The 20,105-nt window shown below is 38.1% G+C and overlaps 1 protein-coding gene and 1 non-coding gene across 6 annotated transcripts in view; one reads left to right on the top strand and one right to left on the bottom strand.

Moving 5' to 3' along the window:
* The window catches only part of NEK11 (NIMA related kinase 11), a 302,909-nt gene that overhangs the window by 62,078 nt on the left and 220,726 nt on the right, over window positions 1-20,105 (top strand). The window lies entirely within an intron of this gene.
* LOC119625972 (U6 spliceosomal RNA) lies at window positions 9,449-9,551 on the bottom strand. The gene has a single exon (XR_005242185.2). It is a non-coding gene; the product is annotated as a U6 spliceosomal RNA (small nuclear RNA).

The raw sequence follows: 20,105 nt of genomic DNA, 5'->3' as shown, positions 1-20,105 counted from the left end.
CAGTGCTGAGAGACAGCTGTGGGGCCGCCTGGGCTCTGTGTGCAGCTGAGCTGGCAGGTTGCCACTTCCCCAGACTCCTGAGGAGTGACTTGCACAGATTGCTCCGTTCTTGTTAACAGAGATATTTCTCATCATCAGACCCAAATTTACTCTTAACTTGCATAGGGCTGGTGTTATCTTCTTTTTATTAAGGTAAAATAATAGTATAGGAAATGGCAGGTGACCAAAATTGCACCTCACCAAAAAATGCTATCGCTACCATTGAAATGGCTGGTCTCTTTATCTCCAGATTCCCTCTTCTATAATTTAATTTGGGGCCTTTCAAGACTGAAATATATAAATGCATGAGTGAGGCCTCTGCATCTACTACCCAACCCTTTGGACACATACATCAGATTATGAGTGTTAAACATCAGACAACTGAACTCTCATAATTTCTGGTCAAGATTTAACCAAATCTTTGATGGGGAATAGTTCCAAAACTACCAGAATGACAGAATATTTCAAATATTAATGTCTTCTATTTTCCTCCATGTAGGAAGGAAATGGAACTACTGCCCATCCTCTGCAGTTTCACGCCTTTTCATCTTTGCTTAGGCCATATCCTCTGAGAATGCCCTTCCTCCTAGTCCCACATCTTCAAATCTTACCCTGACTCCCAGGCCCAGCTTAAATGCCACCTCCTCTCCCATAATCAAGGGTTCCAATAAACAAGGTTCCTTTCCCATAAACAAAGCCTCTCATAATCTCCTGGCTAGAAATCACACCCCAATCCCAATCCCCCCAACTCTCTTAGCATCTTTGTCTCTCATGGTACAAAGCACAGTTTACATCGTATGAACCATGTCAAATTCTCAGCATGAGGGATTGATCTTTTTCTGATTCATTTTTCTATCACATGGTGGACCCACATAGTGAACCACAAAGAAGTTAGCACTCAAGATATTTTTGGATATACTCTTTACCTCTTGGTTCCAGCTGCCTCCCACCTCATTTCTGTCAAACACTGATGGTAATAATAAAATATTGAATCCTTCTGCCTGTGGTATATGTTAAAAGTATTTTGTCCTACCTTACTGTGCTGATAGACCTAACAATGTGCTGCACTGGAGGCCTGTGAGATACTGCCTGAAAGCCTTCCATTTGGGTGAAGACAAGGCGTCTCCAGAAACCTAGGCATTAAATTAGTAGACACACTACAGAATAGGTGAGATCACATATCCTCAGGAGAGGGGGGTGGAGAAAACATATGATATCAGGGAAAAAGGCAGGAAATGTTGGACTTGTCTGTTTTCTGCTTGGTGATATTAACATAGGTAAGCAAAATTTTATCAATATAGTACTAGTTCTCAACGTTGGCTGCATCTTGGAATCGCCTGGAGAGCTATCAAAAATCCTGAGACCTGAGACCCACCTCTAGAAAGTCTGATTTCATTGGTCCTCGGGAATGGCCCAGGTATCAGGGTTTTTGAGAGTTCTCCAGGTGATTTTAAAATGCAGCCAGGGCTGAGAATGGCAAAATAAATGATAAAAAAAAATTTAAAAAGGAGAGAATAGTTAGGGTGAAAATAGACAAATAGTCATAAAGGAAAAATTTGTCAGTATTGATGGAGCACTAAGCAAAGATGAAGCCCAGAGCTGAGAACAGGAGAGTCTGGCCCTATAGTGGGTGTAGTTTTATGATCAAGCCATTTAGCCTGTTGCTCTATTCACGAAAATTGCCCAACTTATTCTCCTTGCTTCCCAAGCAACCTTTTGATCCTAATTTAGCTTTCCATATGTGCTTCCTCTAATAGGAAAAAATATGCTGGCTAACCTGAGATGAGCCCCCTATTGCCTTGGCAGTTCTAGCTCTCATTGCATATGAATACATTGGCAGTCTGGATTATTCATTGATGCCTTACAAACTTGAAGTTCACAATGGCAGTTGTAATCAAGGGTCTTTTCAAAAGCCATTACTGAGCCCCAGGTCTGTGTCAGATACAATTATAGTCATTGTGTGGCTTAACAGAGATAATATGATAATATTTAATGAATCTTGTCAGGCAGGATTAATGAGTCATTTATATCAGTTGCTAAAATACAAGGGGGAATGTGGTACGTGTTATGGTAAGGGTGTGGTTAAAGTGCTGTGGGAGTAATAGGAGAGAGAAATGACTTCTGACCATGGGAACCATGAAGGTGCTAGCATTCTATTTGAGTTCGCGGTACGGGAAAGACTTGGCCAAGAAGAAAACAAGGACATTTCAGCTAAAGCGAATGATGTGATAAAAGACTCAGAGATAGAAAAGCATGGGATGTGATTTAGGAACCCAATACTTCACCTTTAATTATAATATGTTTGCAGTTAAATACATTCCCTAATTTTAACAACTTACATAATCATAGCTTAATTATCAAAACCAGAAAATTAATATTTTACTAGTTTTCCCCTTAATGCCTTTGGTCTATTCTAGGATCCAATCTAGGATTTTACATTGCATTTAGTTCTATTTCTTTAGTCTCCTCTAATCTGTGACAATTTCCCTTTCCTGCCTTGTTTTTTATGAACTTCACACTTTTGATGGGTACTGGCAAGCTATTTTGTAGAATGTCTCTTGGTTTGGGTTTATCTAATGTTTTCTCATGATTAGATTGAGGTTACATATTCTTGGCAAGACTACTGCAATGGTAGTATTGTATTCTTCTCAGTACATCATATTAAGGGGTACAGGCTGTATCTTATTACTGATGATGTTAACTTTGATCACTTGGTTAAGATTCTGTCTTGTGGGTTTTTTCACGGTAAAGTTATTATTTCGTCCCTTTGAAATTGATAAATATCCTGGGTAAGATAGTTTGAGAGTTTTCTATTAATAATAGCCTGTTTCTTTTCAAATCTTCACTCACTGATTTTAGTCTCTTTCAGTGGAAGTTGCTTGCGGCGATTCTTACTCTCTAGTCTTTGCCTAATTGTGATTATATATTTCTCTCATTCTTTCTATATTTACTAATTGGGATTCCCCTGTAAGGAAGAGCTGCTTCTTCTCCTCCATCCATGTATTTTTTCAATTATTTATTTATATTAGTATGAACTCATGGATTTTAAAATTATTATATGGGTTATCACCTAGTACCATCGCTGTTTATTTTGTTGCTCAAATTGTTCCAACTTTGGCTAATGGGGATCCTTCAGGTTGGCTCCTGTGTCTTTTTAACATGTCCCTATCATTTTTTGAGGAGAAGTAAATTCTTGATTATTAATTCCATTTTACAGATGAAGAAACAGGCCCCCGGAGAGTGGAGTGATTTTCTGACTGTTACATCCAGGGCAGAACTAGGACTAGGGGTATTGGGATAGCTGCTCCTTTTCTTGGCTTATTCTCAATTATTTTCTGTGTCTTTATCCATCTCTATTTCTACAATACATATACATATTCATAGAAACTATTTGTACACAAATGTAAAATTTTAATCTCATGATATGACAATTTTATTTTCTCTCAATGGAAGACTAGATAGGGCTTTAAATAGTGGAAAGTGTGTAGACTTTGGCATCTTCTGTTCAAATCTTTATGCATCTCCTTCAGCAGCTTATTTTGTTTTTCTGACCTGTTTTTCTTAAGAGAGTATAACATATATTTTGTTTTTATAGGGATTTGAAATAATGAATGTTGAAAAAGTGACTATCAGAGCTTTTCTCCTAGATTCTCAATAATGAAAGTTATTATAATTGTTTGTTATTTCATTGTTACCCCCCTTTCTGCCCTCCAGCTATTTTCTAGAAGGCAAGCTAGTTTTTACCTCTTGAGTATTGGTGTGCAGCCTTTAGTATGAGGATGAGGATTCATGCCAAAAGGAAGAAATATGAAAATTCTTTTTTTTTTTTTTTTTTTTTTTTTGAGACAGAGTCTCGCTTCGTCACCAGGCTGGAGTGCAGTGGCGCAACCTCAGCTCACTGCAACCCCTGCCTCCCAGGTTCAAGTAATTCTTCTGCCTCAGCGTCCCGAGTAGCTGTGACTACTGGCACGTGCCACCACGCCCGGCTAATTTTTGTATTTTTAGTAGAGATGGGGTTTCTCCATGCTGGCCAGGATGGTCTCCATCTCCTGGCCTTGTGATCCACCCGCCTCAGCCTCCCAAAGTGCTGGGATTACGGGCATGAGCCACAGAGCCCCACCGCAAATTCTTAAACACTAATAGGCCTGATAGTGACTTTGAGGCAAGTACTTTCCAATCTGATTGTACTGTAAAACAGAACATTTGAAATTTCCTCGTATGTTTCTTGTTTATGCAAAAGTATTTGAACGAACCAAGTAAGCGAGTTGAGTTTTGCAATCTTGAATCTCTAGTGGGTGTCAGTAGACTACTACAAGTAAATTTGGCAATGATTTGCAGCCACCAGGCTTACTAGTTCTCAGAGGGCCCTTAGAGAACTTCATATTGGGTGTGTTGTGTCTAGTATTAGAGACAAATCCTTTTCTGTCCTTCACAGCCACTGCTCATAGTCCTGAAACCTGTTTGGGACCACCCTACCCCCCAGAATTGGTCATTTATAGATGAGGAATACCCCTGGAATATTGACATTGTGACACTGATTGGTGATCATCCTTCCTAGTGTGAGCTCAAATCGGGCATCCACATAGTGGGGCTGTCCACACATCAGGACTGTCTTCAGTGGTTTGCATTGCTGGGATTGCTGCTGATTGAAGGAACTAAGCATTGTTTTCAGAGTGGTGGGTCCCATCAGGGCCCTCTGGTTTTCCTGGGCAGCTCCATCTAGGAGTAGGTAAGCCTCCCTGAATTTATCCTGTGTCAATTCTGTGGGTCTAGATTTTGTTCAGTTGGGGAAGGCTGTAAATAATATGAGTGTCTAATGTTTTTATATACCTCAACTGATCCATTTGAGATTTTTATAAGTATCAAAATTAAGGTCATTTGGTTTGTTCCATTTACTTTCTTTCTTAAATTATAAAATATTTCAACATTTTAATGAAAAACAATAAAAAATAAGACCACTGATTTTTACCTAAAATTGTTAAATCTAATAATTGAAAAGCAAAACTACTTTCGTTTAAAAGAGATGCAGTAATGCACTAATAGAAAGCAATCAGCAACCCAGTAGAATTTATGATATTTGGGGTAAGACTTTGGCTATCATATTAATTTATGTAAATCTAAATGTTTAAAAATAGAATCACACTAATTTATTTCAAATGGTTTTTTTTTTTAAAAAAACCCTGTGCTTTATAGACAAAAGCATTATTTCACATTATTTCACATCACTTAAGAATAAGTTCTTCCGTTTCTTATTCATCTACATTTACCTCAGCAAAAAGAATACTATCTCTAAAAGAATTTGAAAAAAATACTAACTAAGCTCAAGATGTTCATTTATATTATTAGAAGTGAAAATCATAATACTTCATGGCATTCTTCAGTACCTATTTAGAAGCTGTTTTTCCTTGTTTTGCTTTTAAAAGCATAATGTGGCTTGACATTTCCCCCACATTTTATGCAGTCTCTTAGAGTGCACTTCCAAAACTGTAGGAAAATGTCCTCGGGTTGTACAATATAATGACAAAGGATTTCCTCCCCCACTGCCTTCACCTCCATTTATTGGTATTCTCCTAAGTAATGAAACAGGCTTTCAAAAACATGTTATTGTAAAATGACTCTTATTCAACCCTGCCTTTCCCAAGTACATCTTTTGCCTTTGGAGTTCTTCATACTATTAAACAAAATGTTTCCACTGACAGGCTAAATGTTAAGCACATGGCCTGTTTATATTATTGCCTAGCATCATGCCTCAAAGTTTGTTCCATGGACCACCTGTCCTAGAGTCACGAAGGATGCTTGTTAAAAATACAGATTCTTTGGGCCTATGTGGATTTACTGAGTCAGAGTTATTGTTGATAATGTCTAGGGATGTGCATTTTAAACAAGCAACTTGGAAGATTCTGATGCATAAAATTTGAGGTTCACTGGAAGGATGCTTATTTAATGGAGATATGGTAGGGTATGAAGAACAGCATTTTAAGATGTCAATCCAGTGAATTAATAAGGGAAGCTTTTTCATTATTTTATTTTGTTTTATTTTGCAGTGGAGTCTTGCTCTGTTGCCCAGTCTTGAGGGCCATGAAGGGATCTTGGCTCACTGTAACCTCTGCCTCCTAGGTTCAAGCGATCCTCCAACTTCAGCCTCCCAAATAGCTGGGATTACAGGTGCATGCCACCATAAACAGCTAATTTTTGTGTTTTTAGTAGAGATGGGGTTTCATGTTGGCCAGGCTGGTCTCAAACTCCTGACCTCAAATGATCTGCCTGCCTTGGCCTCCCAAAGTGCTGGGATTACAGGCGTGAGCCACTGCACCCAATCTGCATTTACTGAGTTGGAGTTATTGATGATAATGATAATGATAATTATGATAATAGGGATATGCATTTTAAACAAGCAACTTGGAAGATTCTGATGCATAATATTTGAGGTCCACTGAAATGATGCTTATTTAATGGAGATATGGTAGGGTATGAAAGAATAGCATTTTAAGTTGTCAATCCAGTGAATTAATAAGGGAAGCTTTTTCATTTTTTCATTTAAAATAAAAAGTAGGACAGAATAATTTTTGAAGCTCCTTTTAGCCTTAAACATTGCAGGGATTTTTTTGTTTTTGATTTTGTTTTAAATTCAGGCTTCTGAGAATGCTTTTCTTTGGTCTTTTAAGGTTGTAAGTGCTTTGATTGCTAATGTTAATACAAGGATTAATTTTTAAAAGCAAATCATTTTGGGATTTAAAATTTGATAATAACAATCAAAGGTGGGGTTGAGAACATGTATTTGGGTTGTTCTTCATTTCTTTAAAGCCTTGGCATTTCAAAGTCAATCTGTCGTTGGCTAACTGGGATGGTGAAAGGAGGAGATACTATTAATCCATCAAATGTTGCACTTTGGGTTGCAGATTTTGAAAACCTTAGAAGTTAATATCAAGTCTTTTATTGCAATCTTCAAGGGATAATCTTAGTGAAGAAAAACATTTTTTTTTATAGCTGTATAGACTTAGGGCAATATTAATTTTGGGTCAGTTAAAGTCAATACATTTTTCACGGAAGTTATTTTAGCAACAAAAGTCACTATTAAATATTTCTCAAGGACAAAGTTAAGAAAACAGAATATTCTTACAGATGTTATAATATGAATTTCTTAGACTAAGGCATTACATTTCATCAAAAACATTAGCTTTTTTCTTTAAACACAGTTTAGAGAAAGAAAGTAATGCTTTTCATATTGCTGAGTTAAAATCAGACTATAAACTGTATTTCTTTGTTGTGTCAAATCATAATTTGTTGTGTCTAAATCTTTGAGTGACTTGTCTATCATAATTAAATCCTTAGAAAAATCAGAGGTTTTTGTTTGTTTGTTTGTTTTTTGTATTTTTGAGATTGGGGTTTCGTTCTGTTACCAGGCTGGAGTGCAGTGGTGCAGTCATAGCTCACTGCAGCCTCAATCTCCTGGACTCAAATGCTCTTCCCACTCCAGCCTCCCAAGCAGCTGAGAATACAGGCATGGCACCAGGCTGGGCTAATTTAAAAATTGTTTTTAGAGATGGGATCTTGCTATGTTGCCCAGGCTGGTTTCAAGCTCCTGGCGTTAAATGATCATCCCGCCTCAGCCACCTGAGTTACTGGGATTGCAGATGTGAGTGACTGCATCTGGCTGTGTTTATTAAAGAACACAGTAAGTACAAGACAGATAGTTTTTCTTGAGGATAAACATGTAAAATGGAAATAGGAAGAATAACTTGAGGGGCACAAGACACAGATCTTGGATTAATTTAATCTTCAGTGTTTCCTCTTCCTGTTGATTTCACGTAGCCCTTGCTTAATGCTAACAACAGATATCTTTCTTCTTTTTAAAGTTCTACCCAGAAGGCAAGGGGGAATTTGGCTATTTCCTTTGGACATTTCACTTTGAGACCTATTATTGAAGGCTCTTTTCTGGTTTTTGCTTCAATAGTCTAAATATATATTTATTTAATTACAGGAAATCAGGCATTTAATATCAATGCAGGAAACAGACACACAACTTTTACCCATCTCTGTTGTTATGCATCTGCCCTTCCACTTGAAAGAATGTAAGCAGGTGATTGTCAGACCAACAATAAATGCCACTCAGAGAGTGTGCTTCCATATGGCAAGATAACCCAGAAAACATAATTATGCTCATTCACAAAAAAAAGAAAGAAACTGATACAAAATGTATAGAATTTAATATTTCTTTAACACAGTTTAAAAATGACAATAGGATGTGAAAAGCACCATTGCAGTTCGGGGATACATTCCTGAAAGGAATGCTATTTTAATGCACAAATGTCTCCAAATTTTAGTATTACAACTGTTAAAAGAAAAATTTTAGATAAATTTACCAAAGTTTATTTGAGCACACACACAAAATTCTTGAATTGGGCAAACCTCAGAACTAAAAGAAGTTCAGAGAGCTCTTTCTGCCCAGCAACCTGAGCAATGAGCTTTTATAGGATGGACACAAAAGCAAAACAGATAAATCATTTGATTAGCTACAGCTAGGCATTTGCCTTATTTGGGCATGGTGTGATGATTTGGCTTCCTGTGATTGGCTGAGACTCAGCTATTTGTTCTGTGTATCAGTTTGTTTACATACTAAATTAGGGTGAAATTTGCTGCACAGGAATGCAAGGTATGGAGGCAGCTTCAGGCCAAATTTAAGTTAATTTAACAATATCTTCCTTCTAGTCAGTCTCTTAAAATTGGACATTGATGCCACTCTGTCACCATCGTCATGGACTTGTTTGGTCTTGGTATGAAATACATCATTCATGGCATCAGTCTCATTGAATGGTTCCTTATGTTCTTTTTGTGTTTTTGTTATTTTAACAGTAGTGAGACCATTTGATGTACAACAGATGGCTGTATATGAGCATTTAAGACACTTGAGAGAATATAGCACACCAGGGAGACTATTGTGATGGTTATCAGGAGGATAATACTAAGAGAATGAAGTATATTCCTTAACAGAGTCTACCATGAACCAAAATAATTAGAATAAAATCAATCAAAAAATGAGCCAGAAGAGGAATCTACTTGTTTTAACCAAGTAGCTTGTTTGTTGATTTTTTAAAACTGGGTTTCTACCATATCAGACATATTTATGAAAGGGCAGCATGAGGTGTTAGCCATTGCATACACATTTCCCTGTTCAGCCAACAAGTAGTCCAAAGCAGTCTAAAACAATGTTAGCAAGAGAATTTTTAAAGGATTCTGGGCAATGATAGCCTTTGCAATACAGTCAGCTATAGTAGCTAATATTTGAGACAGATTTCTAATGATAACTCTATATACATTTATGCCAAACCAAGGAAGAACCATTCTACAAAAGATGCCTATTTAGAGCAATTTAAGCCTGCCAGAAAATTCCTCTTTATTATTTTTATTTTTAAATATGGAACGCTTCATGAATTTGTGTGTCATCCTTGCACAGAGGCCATTCTAACCTCCTCTGTATCGTTCCAATTTTAGTATATGTGCTGCCAAAGCAACCACAATTTCTTGTTAATCCGTGGCACAAATTAAGAGATATAGACCAGTATTCAGTTTCCAGTTGCTTATGAAGTGACAGTGGTACTATTAGAATCTGTAATCCACATTGGTCCCTTATTTTCCAGTTGAGACAAGGAGTTGCCCACACATATGGTTGATCATTAAATCCTCCACAGATAAAAATATATCCTGGAGGGGCACAAAGAGACAGCTCCTTGTGTGATACGTTGTGTGTTAGAAATCACCAGTTGGGAAGCACTGGTAATATTTATCCAAGGGTTCATTATTGAATCGTTGTATGGTAGATGACCTTTTACAATTAAGGGATTAGCGTTATAAAGTTGTCTACAAACTGTCAAATTATCTTCCTTTTGGTTTTCTTAGTTTCTGGCATAATTTAGCTGCAAAACCCTCAATATAGGTTTTTCCTACTCTCAGATTTAAGCAAGAGTCTGAATATATGAATCTAAAAACCTAATCCTATGGAAAGAACCAGACGAGTAATTTTTTTTATTTTTATTTTTATTTTTTGAGACAGAGTCTCGTTCTGTCGGCCAGACTGGAGTGCAGTGGCATGATCTCGGTTCACTGCAACCTCTGCTTCCTGGGCTCAAGCGGTTCTCCTGCCTCAGCCTCCTGAGTAGCTGGGATTACAGGCGTGTGCCACCAGGCCTGGCTAATTTTTGTATTTTTAGTAGAGATGGGGTTTCACCATGTTGGCCATGCTGGTCTTGAACTCCTGATCTCAGGTAATCTGCCTGCCTCTGCCTCCTAAAGTACTGGGATTACAGGCGTGAGCCACTGCACCCAGCCCAGATGTACAATTTGAACAAATAGTCAGACATGGAATATTAATGAAATCTGTTACATGGTGAACTAGAATATATCTAAGATCATATAGAGATTCAGGTTTAACATGAGATAGTCAACATTCAGTCGAGTTCCCTGCAAAAGCTGTCAATTCTGAAATCTTAATTATCACATGACTAGGGAAAAGCTTCCCTAGTCAGCTTTACCTTGAGATCTCCAGTGGATTTACTGTCCCAAGAGTCTGGAGGGGCTCTCTTGAGTTGAGATGTAGGGATCCAAGGCTTGAGGCCCTGAAATTTTGCAGTAGTGTGGGTGGTGGGCAAACTTGGTATGGTCCCTTTCAGTGAGTCTCAAGGGCAGTCTTTCTCTGGTGTTGCTTCCAAAAGACCCATTCAGTGGGTTCTAGATCATGAAAGATCTAGTTGTCATCAGCTGGTGGGTCACAAAGGGTTTCTTTTAACTGGTAAAAATATACTTAAGCATGGCCGGGCGCGGTGGCTCACGGCTGTAATCCCAGCACTTTGGGAGGCCGAGACGGGAGGATCACGAGGTCAGGAGATCGAGACCATTCCTGGCTAACACGGTAAAACCCCGTCTCTACTAAAAATACAAAAAAATTAGCTGGGCGAGGCGTCGGGCACCTGTAGTCCCAGCTACTCGGCAGGCTGAGGCAGGAGAATGGCGTGGAACCCGGGAGGGGGAGCTTGCAGTGAGCCGAGATCCCGCCGCTGCACTCCAGCCTGGGCGACTGAGCAAGACTCCATCTCACAAAAAAAAAAAAAATATATATATATATATATACACACACACACACACACACACACACACAAGCATAATGCATTAAAATCTTGTAATATTAAGTCATGTCAGAACTTATGAAAGTGTGAGATTTGTGAGTCTATTATTAGGGTCATACATCTTCCAGTAACTATTTTATAAGGGGTCAGTCTGTGTTTTCCAAGGGGAGTGGAGCTGATTGCCATTAATCAGTATTACCTTTGAACAAGGCAATACAGTCAATTCAGTTAGCTTTGCCTAATACCATTGTGTTTGTAATAACTTATTTAACTGCTTTATAACTTGTCCAGTGAAATGAGCACCTCTACCACTGGAGGAATATTCTCCAGGAATATTCCATAAAGCAAACACATTTCGTGATAACCTTTTAGCTGCTGTTATATCAGCAAACTTCCTGCATGATGGGAAAGCTTCTGTACATCCAGAAAATATTCATTGAAGGTGGGAATTGAGTGATGTCCATCTGTAAATATTCAAATGATCCAACAGGTGCTGGAAATATATCTGAGTATTTTACTCTCTTGTCAAAATTATGGGTTTGACAAACCAGACATTGGTTATAAACCATTTTAGCAATTTTAGAACAGACAGCCTGCCAGTATTTTTAAAAATAATTGGAATTATTTTATCTTTCCTCTGATGAGTTAAAGAGTACAGAGCTTTTAATAATTAAAGCTTTAAGGAGTCAGGAAGGACCAAGCAACTGTCCAAGCCCTCCATTAGCCCACACTTAACATTGAATTTACATCCTTTACCAGTTGGTTTCTCCAATTCAGGCACAAGGCACTGTTTATGAAATAGTTCATCACAGGTAATTTGACTTGGATCAATTTTATGGAGCTCACTCAAATTGTATACTTAACAATTTCAGTACTGGCTGACTTAGTATGAAAAACTGCCAAAGCATTTCCTTGGCAACCAATTAATTCGTGTTCTACTTGATGTGGGATTAGTGGTTTTATGAACCAATCAATTTATTCATTAGAGTTCTGGAAATTCTTATCTAATCTAATTGTATGAACCTAAGGTTATCAGAAACCTATGTTGTCAGAGTTGTTTCCATGAATCCCCTCAAAGGTGAAAAATTTAGGTTTATAGTTGTTTTCAATAGCTTTCAGGAAAGTACCAAAGTACCAAAGTAAAACAATTAGCTGTCTGTGGATGACAAGGCTTTAAATGATAGTGGTTAAATGTCTGGTGAAAATTAATTATAATGCAATTGACAAGAAAATTTTGTTTCCTTTTCTGTATATACAGTATTTTAAAATAATTAAAATTATGAGTGATAGTAATATATCAAGACTATCAGGTTTCTGGGAATTTCATATAATTTCTGAAAAACATATTAATAACATACCCATGCAATATAACTTAAAGACGGTTCAGCAACACTTATTATTTGACAATGCTTCCCATGCAATTTAACACATCTCTCTTTTTTATAAGAAGAGAGGAAAAAATTCCTTTGAGAAATTCCAGAGGTCAGTTGGGAAACTTCCAAAGTTGGTTTGAGGTCAAAAGGCCTTAATTTAATGTTTGATTTTGAGAAGTTGTTAAAAAATGTCAAAAGGTTTAAAATACTTAATTAAAATAGGATCATAAGTCACTGGGAACAATAGTCGTTTAAGCAGAGTGATAATTAAAATACTTCAAAGACAGTTATGTAATTATAGAAAAACCTTAGCTTTTTAAATAGAGAGAATTGCTTTGCTTTTCTGAGAAGCATTTTATTTCTCCTTCACTTACGAAGCTTTGTTTGATGGAATATGAAATTCTTGGTTGAAATTTCTTTTATTTAAGAATGCTGAAAATAGTACCCCAATTTCTTCTGGCTTGTGATGTTTCTGCTGAGAGGTTTGCTGCTGGCCTGATGGATTTCCCTCTGTGCATGAATTGACTTTTCTCTCTTTAAGATTTTTTTTTATCTTGACCTTGGTGAATCTGATGACTATGTGCCTTGGGGATGGTTGATTTATATGATGTCTAGCCAAGGTTCTCTGTATTTATTGGTTTTGCATGTCATCCTCTCTAGCAAGATTAGGGAAATTTTCATGGACTATATCCTCAAATATATTTTCTGAGTTGTTTATTCTCTCTCTCTCAGGAATACCATTGAGTCATAGATTTGGTCTCTTTACATAATCCTATATTTCTCAGAAGTTTTATTCATTTTTAAAAATTATTTTTCTTTTTGTTCAACTGAGTTGACTTGAAGAACTGGCCTTTGAGCTCTGAGATTCTTTCCTCAGCTTCGATCCTTCTGTTAATACTTTTGATTATATTATGAAATTCTTATAGTCAATTTTTCAGCTGTGGAAGCTCAATTTGGTTGTTTCTTAAAATGGCTATTTCGTCTTTCAGCTCTTAGATCATTTTACTAGATTGGAATCCTTGGGTTGGGTTTCAACTTTCTCCTGAATATTCATGAGATTCCTTGTCATCCAGATTCCACATTCTATGTCTGTCATTTCAGTCATTTTTGATTGGTTAAAAACCATTGCTGAGGAGATAGTGGACTTGTTTGGAGGTAAGGGTACACTCTGGCTTTTTGCATTGCCAGAACTCTTGTGTTGGTTCTTTCTCATCTAAGAAGGTTGCTATTCATTTATTTGTGGTATAAATTGAGTATAGTGAATTGGCTTCATTTCTAGATGTTTTTAGAGGGCCAAGGCTCTATGCAGGTTATTTATTTGGGCTGAATTCTTACCCTTAATCTTACAGGGGGTTATATTAGCAAAGTATTTTTGTTTTTGTAGTTTGGGCTGCAATCCAGTAGATGATGCTTAAGAGTATTTGCTGGTAGAGGCTCTTACTCACCTGCATGGCTCCTTTGTATTTCCTGCCACTTGCAAGCTTGCTCTGTGGTGCAGTGGCAAGAGAGATGACCCCTTCACCGAGTTTACTCCTGGGCCTTGGGGAACTCCCTCCAATCACTGGCACTGTACCTGCATTTCTTTTGTTAGGGGTTTAGGCTACAGGGTTCCCTCAGTCAGAGGCTGCAATAGGGAGATAGACCACACCTTTTCAGTCTGGCTCTGTGGAGTGAGGCATGCCTATTCCTGCTGCAGCCCATGAACCCCTGTGACTCACCCCTCTTAGTGCTCTGAGAGCGTGGGCTCCATTCCCACTCGAGTGCCTTAGTACTCCCAGGCTATGCACTGCAGACCTGGGGAGAGATCAGGCTTTTTGTTCCGTCCCCACCTTGCAGGGGTGGGGACTGCAATGGCAGCAATGGCATACAGCCTGCCAGTTACCTCAGGGGGTGCCACCCCAAGGAAATGCATAACCATGGCTAATTTGAGTGATCAGCCAGGGATGGGGCAGCTGTGCTGTGGGCTCAGGCTTGGGAGGTGCTCTGCCTAGGGAAGACCAAAGAAGATAGTTTGGCCTCCTCTCCATAGGATAGCTGTGGTGTGCTGTAGGCCTGCAACAACAATCAGGCTGTTTGTTCCCTTTCTAGCCTCGGTGGTGGGACTGATGAGTGGGTACTATGGTGGTGTCAATGACAGAGGGCCTGTCAGTTGTCTCTGGAAGCTCCACCCCAGAGAAATGAAGAACCACCATTAACTGAAGTGATCAGGTGGGAGTGAGGCAGTTGCTCTGGGGGCCTAAGCTGGAAGGCCCTGCCCAATCAGGAGCAGCAAAGTCAGAGATCTGCGTGGAAAACGGTCTGGCCACCTTACTGTATAGCAGCTGTGGCATGCTGGAGGCCAATGACAGTTCTTAGATTCTTTACTCTCTCCCCAGCCTGAGGACAGCAGGGGCAGGGGCTGCAGCAGTGGCAATTGCAGCAGGCTTGTTAGTTGCCTCTGGGAGGTCCATCCCAGAGGAAAGAAAAGCGATGACCAGCTGGAATGTTCAGGTTGGGGTGGGGTGGCTGTGCTGGGGGCCCAGGCCATTGGACCTTCCATGATGAGGTACAATGTGCAGCTCATCCTCTCCTCAGCACCATGCATGTGGTCCCTATCCTAGAGGTACACTAGAGAGCCTCAGCTCCTTTGTTGGTAGGGCTATGGCAGCTGGCACCAGCATGCTCGGGAATCCAGGGCTCATGGAGCTCAGTGTGGGCTTGAGTGGTAGCTTTGCACAGAGTCCGCAAAGCTCTCTGTGTCAATCTGGAAGCCCAGGGGAGCTGGGGGCCTCTCCTGTGCCCAAGATTACGAAGCTTATGCAGACGTGTGGTCCCTGGGGACTCTCACTCATCCTTTCCTCACAGCTGGGAGCCTCCTCTGGCTCTGCACCAATCCTGGGTGGGCAGCTGTCCTGCCTTGCTTTTCTTTGCTTTCTGTGGGTCGCTGTTGCTTCCTTGATGAATCAAAACATGGCCTCCTGTATGATCCACTTGAAGAACTAGTGTTTACTTGCCACTTTGCCTCTTCTCCATGACAGCAGCATGCACTGACTGCTTCTAGTCAGCCATCTTGGCAAGTCAGCCATCATGGCGTTTCTTTTACTGACTTTCTTTATTATCTTGACAAAACACAGAATATTTCCTTGGCCAATTACCTAAAAGGTAAAAACAAAGCAAGCAAACAAAAAGTCTTTTCATAATTTCCTATTAAAAGTAGACCAATACCTCAAGAAAAAGTTGTTTTAACATAGGGGATGAAATTCTAATTTCCCTTCATAGTGTTTTTGATATTAATGCTTAATTTTTAGAAAAATGTACAAATAGCACATCTAATCTTAACTAGCTCAATCACATATAACGTTTCTTTCCCAAGGTTCCTCTTCTACAGACTTTTTGTATTAGTCCATTCTCAATGAAGAAACAGCCAAGAATGGGTAATTTATAGAGGAAAGAAGTTTAATTGACTCACAGTTCCGCATGGCTGGGGAGGCCTCAGGAAACTTATAATCATGTTGGAAGGCAAAGGAGAAGCAGGCACTTCCTCACGGGGCAGCAGGATGGAGTGAGTGCAAGCAGGGGAAATGCTAGATGCTTATAAAACCATCAGATCTTGTGAGACTCACTCACTATCATGAGAAGGGCATGGGGGAAACCACTCCCATGATTTATCTCCACCGGGTCCCACCCTTAACATGTAGGGATTATGGGGATTACAATTCAAGATGAGATTTTAGGTGGGGACACAGCTAAACCATATCACTTTCTAATATCCAGTCAGTTTTTTTCTCCCCCTATACTTCTTTCTCGTTTTGGATCAATCATTCTACTTTAGAACAAAAATTTTTCTCCTTTTGTTTTAACAGAGCAATACATATCCTCATAACTTATGCTTTTCCTTACCAAGAGCACATCTTACCTATATTGTATACTTGCATATAAAATAGTTTTCCTTATTTCTAGTAATTTTAGTTATGTATTTTAATTAGAATTCTTAGCCCTTTATGACCTTAATTTCTAGTGAACACTAGGAAGAAAGCAAGTGTGAATATCATACCAGCAGTCTATAGATTAGAAAATCTGTGGATTATAATTCTAGGAGCATGTACTGTTTTATACTATATTTTTTTCAGTGTGGCAGAGAACATTTATTAACAGTCCCAACTGTCTTTAGTCTCTCTGTGGTAAGAAATGGTAGAGGAAGCAAATTTTTATTTCTATCTTGTTAGGGCTTTTTTTTCCCCCGTCCTTCATAAGAATATTAAAAGTTTCTAGTATAGCAAGGACATTTTTCACATAGGAATTCTATCTTACCTCTATTTAACACTTGCTTTTAATAATTATGCTTGAAGTGCTCATAAAGATGAGATATTAAATAGCTAGCCATCACCTTAAGTTATTTTTCTTGCTGACAAGTTATGTCACATAGAGATAGCATGAACTTATTTTACTAAATAAACCTAGGGAAGAAGAGTTGTGCATCTGTATTATACTAAATGCTGACAACTCTGAAGGTATGCCTGCGTTAGTCAAGCCAATATACTTTTATTAGCTACTATTTACCAAAGATTATCCAAGATTATGTAAACATGAAATATATTTTAGGTTTGTTTCTAAGGGTTTAAGGAATACCTATTTTATGTAAGAACTTATTTTTCTTTAAGCCAATTAAATAATTCTCTTTTACAATTTAATTTTGGCAATACCATAAGGAAAAAGAAATATATTACACATTCATAACATACATACTGTCATATATAAATATAAACATAAAAACAAATCTTGTAGTATTCATTTAAAAAGTTTAGCCCGGTGCCAAGTACAGTAACACAAAGCTCCCTAATATGTTAAATGATATCTGGAAGTGAATTTTTTCTGGCCCATGAGACAAGATTACATACCCAGATAGCTAAAGCTTTTGACTGATATTTGTAGAAAAGACAAGATTTTTTCAATTCGCCTTCTCTAAGACATCTTTTAAAGAGGAAATCTTTGATTCATTTAATATCTTAGATGTTTAATACTTCTGTGTATCAATTAAAGAATGTGTCCCATTGCTTTTGTGGTATGTTGGATCCTTTCTTCTCTAATGTGCCTCACAAGCGATCAATTTTATCTTGGTTAACACTTCACTGTGGCCACTGTAATTCCTTCTTGTCCTTAGTGAAGTTAACAGGTTTAAAAAAAATGCACAGGTTCTGGGGCCATACTTTTTGTACATAGAGAAAATTGTGCTTATTTTTGGTGTTTTTAAAGCGATAAACATTGGGTTGATACAAGAAGCTAGCAGGCAGCTTCACTGATATTTCTTTAAGGCAAGTTTTTCTTTTCCTTTTTCTTTATCATTGTCTTCATCTTCTCTCTCCTTTCACTCCTCCTCTGAAGGTATTCCGGAAGAAGATGGAAACATGTAGGCAATAGTCTTTCCGCCACTGGAGATGTTTTATCGTATTCAGAGAAACTAAATGAGATATACCAGAATCCTCGCATATTCAAGTCCTGCAGTTGGCCCTGCAGAACCTTCATATATACAAAAGCCCTTCATATATGCAGATTTCCATTCCTGCAAATACTGTATTTTCAATATGTGTTTGGTTGAAAAATATCAGCTTAGAAGCTGATATTATAAGCTTGTAAACTGACATTTTAAGCAGACCTATGCAGTTCAAACCCATATTATTCAAGGGTCAACTGTATATTTACAGGTCACCTTTCATCTGAAGGACTTTCATGTCTACTACACAGGATGTTATAATGATCTATTGTCAAAAATGTTCTTTGCAACTTACAGAAACATGAGAGTACAGCTTGTGTGGCTCAACAGAATTCTGATAAACCCTAGGATTAAAAAGAGAGAAGAAATAAAGGCAGGGTTGAAAAATGAGAAAGAAATGATAGTCTTTTAGACAAGGAGTTAAGTATTCAATTCGCCATATTTTTGAATTCTACCAAGCTTTGGAACACTCTCCTTGGCCCAGAAAATCTATCAGGAAACAGTACTTGAGCTAGGCTGCAAGTGAATGTTTGCTATACTTTCGATTTGTTATGGTCCTGTGTAGGAGAGAAAATGCTAGGCAAATATTTGCACATTGCACTGTAAGGAAATAAAAAATGCATTAGAAGTGAATCAGTTGACCTCATGTTGTTTCATTAGAAGTAATTTCTTTTGGATTGTCTCTTTGCCTATAAATGTTCTTCCTTTGCATCTTAACAACAACTCTGTCATGAGTAGTCTGTGACTAGCTTTATTTTTTCCACTTTTGCTCCCCATGAATATGGTTAGTACCTCTCCCATTCTTTATGGGGCCTGCATTTTACATCCTGCAAAGACCAGTTACATTTAATCCATCCTTTTCTTTAGAGGAACATTTCTCAAATTATCTCTAATTTTTCGGTGTTTTACAGTAAAATGGATCAGGTCTAAGGGTTCTCTAAGAGAATTTAGCATTTGACATTTTTATTTTTATAGCAATTGAAATACATCAATAAAACATATTCAGAAAGGGCATTATATCAGACACTGCCGGCCTATTTTAGATTTTGTCATTTTTGATCATAGTTAGTTTTTGACCTTAATAATAAGGATTATTTTACTTATTGCCAGTGAGTGATAGGATAGAGCTTAACTAAATGCTTAAATGATGTGCCTGGATCCCCACATAGATCCACAGTTATTATATTCCTTAGGGTTTTGCTATAGCTATATAGAGGAAAGGGAATTCAGTCATCCCAATGCACATGGTACCCTGGGCATGCCAAACTCAAAAGAATCTGTACTACAGCAGCTATATGCACAATGTAAGTACCAATTTAGTTTCACCAAAAATCATCACTTTGTATTAAATTCGTATCACTGATTGTAATTGTATTGGCCGACCTTTTTAAGTTTTATATATGTTAAGATTCTGTAATTATATACAACTCTAAGTGTAAGAAAAGTTATTGCTAGTTTTATGTGGGTGCATATATAGGTAATATAATAAAAAATAATTTAGGTTGAAGGTTTATGTGGTAACTTTTCTCCTTATAAGGGTTTTTTCCTGGAGTGATATCATTAAAACATTTAAAACAGATTTTATGAAGTAACTACTGACACTAGGGAAAAGAGCTGAGCTCCATTCTGATTTGTGCAGAGTGACTGGGTATTCAGGGAGAATAAGGGAATAGGAAAGAGGAACAGCAGGGGCCTGAGCAGAGTCAAGAAAGTGAAAAATTACAAAAATCAGAAAGTGGAGGTTGGTCCCTGTAAACCCATGTGGGTTTGTTAACTGGTGCTCATCAAAGTTAGACTCCTAACCTTCTTTAGAGATTGGGAGACAAGAGCCCTATCTTCAGGCATTGACTGGAGGAAACAGTCAATTCTTTTGTCTACCGTGAGCTGATCAGGCAGGAACTTTAAGGGGTGGGAGGGTAGGACCATCCTAGGGTTGTGGCCTTAGGCTTTTAGAAATTATTAATACATGCATGTTTGTTAAAGTCTTTATAGGTCAATGTTGAGGCTGAGCTGAAAAGAGTGCTCAGAGGAACCTGGAGAGACTTTGGTTAAAGAGAGAATCTTTGTCAGTGATCATTACAGTGTGACACTTTCTCATAAACA

The sequence above is a fragment of the Chlorocebus sabaeus genome, chromosome 15 (genome assembly GCF_047675955.1).
Source record: "Chlorocebus sabaeus isolate Y175 chromosome 15, mChlSab1.0.hap1, whole genome shotgun sequence".
Classification (NCBI taxonomy): Eukaryota; Metazoa; Chordata; class Mammalia; order Primates; family Cercopithecidae; genus Chlorocebus; species Chlorocebus sabaeus.
The sequence above is the reverse complement of the archived record's forward strand: the minus strand, read 5'-3'. Positions and strand labels throughout refer to the sequence as shown.